The sequence below is a fragment of the Oryzias melastigma genome, linkage group LG16 (assembly GCF_002922805.2).
Source record: "Oryzias melastigma strain HK-1 linkage group LG16, ASM292280v2, whole genome shotgun sequence".
Lineage (NCBI taxonomy): Eukaryota > Metazoa > Chordata > Actinopteri > Beloniformes > Adrianichthyidae > Oryzias > Oryzias melastigma.
Window position 1 is genome coordinate 11,077,194 of NC_050527.1, and position 1,748 is coordinate 11,078,941.

Genomic DNA, 1,748 nt, shown 5'->3' on the forward strand with positions numbered 1-1,748 from the left:
CTCTGTTATTACTCACTCCCTCTTTGACTGTAACATCAGTTAGCTTTTTAGTCACTTGAAATTACAAGAAAAGCTTTTGGCTTTACAAGTATCGTTCTTACTTTCCATTTTCTTCTTTTGGTTCCATAGCTTGAATTGAAACCAGAATGAAAGCTAAGATTGGGTCTTAACAACATTATCAGACTGAAATACACAAAAGTAAACTGTTACAGTAGACAAAGACAACAATTTGTCCACTTGAGTAGATGAATCAGTCTTTGTCCACAGTGCTGGGGGCGTTTTCTAGTCAGCTGTTCAGTTGTTTTCCTTCATTACACAAAAATTTGTATGATTTTTTTTTAGAATATTAAAAAAAAACAGAAAAAAAATGTCAATTTAAACTTAGATTTTAAAGAAATTTTGCATTTTTTTCATTAATAATCAAACTGAAGTATTTTTTTGAGCTATTGACGTTTGTCGTCACTGATGTTTAGATGATTTTGTATTGTTGGATCAATAAAACCCTCCACTCTTCCTTGTACTTTGCATTGTCTCTCAACAATATTTGTGAGTTACACCTGTGGTTTATCTTACCTGACATGCAAATAGAACTGATGCAAATAAAGTGAACAAACGCCTCCATGGAGTTCATAAATGAACGTCCCACTATTGTGCTGCATGTGGTTTTTAAAAAAAGCCAAAAAAAAAAAAACACCCCCAAAGAAAGCATTTTTCCTGTCAAAACAAATTCAGCATGAATTCCAACCATGTGACTTTTGCAAAAAGAGTGCTGGTGGTGAAATGACCGGCAAAGAAAGTATTTGACCCAGAAGAGAAACCAACAACACAACACCTTTTGCCCTGGGTCGGTTGACAGCTTAAATATTTTATTCTGAAGAAAATGAAAACATTCAACTTTTAGGACTACAGAAGCTGCACTCTTCTGTGCAAGATGGATTTTGTGTTATTAAAACATAACATTTTGATCTCTTCCTATTTTTTATTTTTTTATCTGGTATAAAATCTGTATTTTGTAACATGTTGGTTTTACGTAACGTATAAAGAGAAAATGGAAAATGGTTTTAACATAGAATTCTTTTTGTAATGGAGGACATATACAAAGAAAATTTAAGATTAAAATTGCATTTCAAAATATTTCTTTATTCCAATCGTTGTGGAGTAGACAAAAAATGGCATTGGAAAAAGCTACAGTCAGCGGGTCACAAACTCCCTGCTCCACTCCATTCTAATGCAAATGAATGAATCGAGCTTCGTCTTTGTTTTCCTCTTATGAGCTGGCATTTAGCTGGAAACTGTAACTCAGAATTACGCCACTGAGAGGAATTAGGACCCGTTTTGGTGAAATTGAAGATCTATTTTTTGTGAGATGTAAGCTGGGTAGCTCCAATGTTGCTCACCATTTTTGTTGTACGAGTGATGTTAGGTTTCACTAAGACCTCTGATTGGTCGGTTTACAGATTGAATAAATTTGGATAAAGAAAAATATCTTTAAAAAAATAGGATTAGAAAACAATATTTTGAGAAGACTGTATAAGAGGAAGAATGGTTATTCTGACAAATAAAATGACAGTAAAAGAATTCTATAGGATTTTGACTTCTTGGTGCCTGCAGGTACTTCCTATTTGGATTACAAGGGGGGAGGGGTCAATCTGTCCAGTGTTTATACAGTCAGTGGTGCAAACACAGGGATGATGGGAAATGACGGTAGGCTCACTTCACACCAACAGTCTCGGCCACAATTCAGAGGA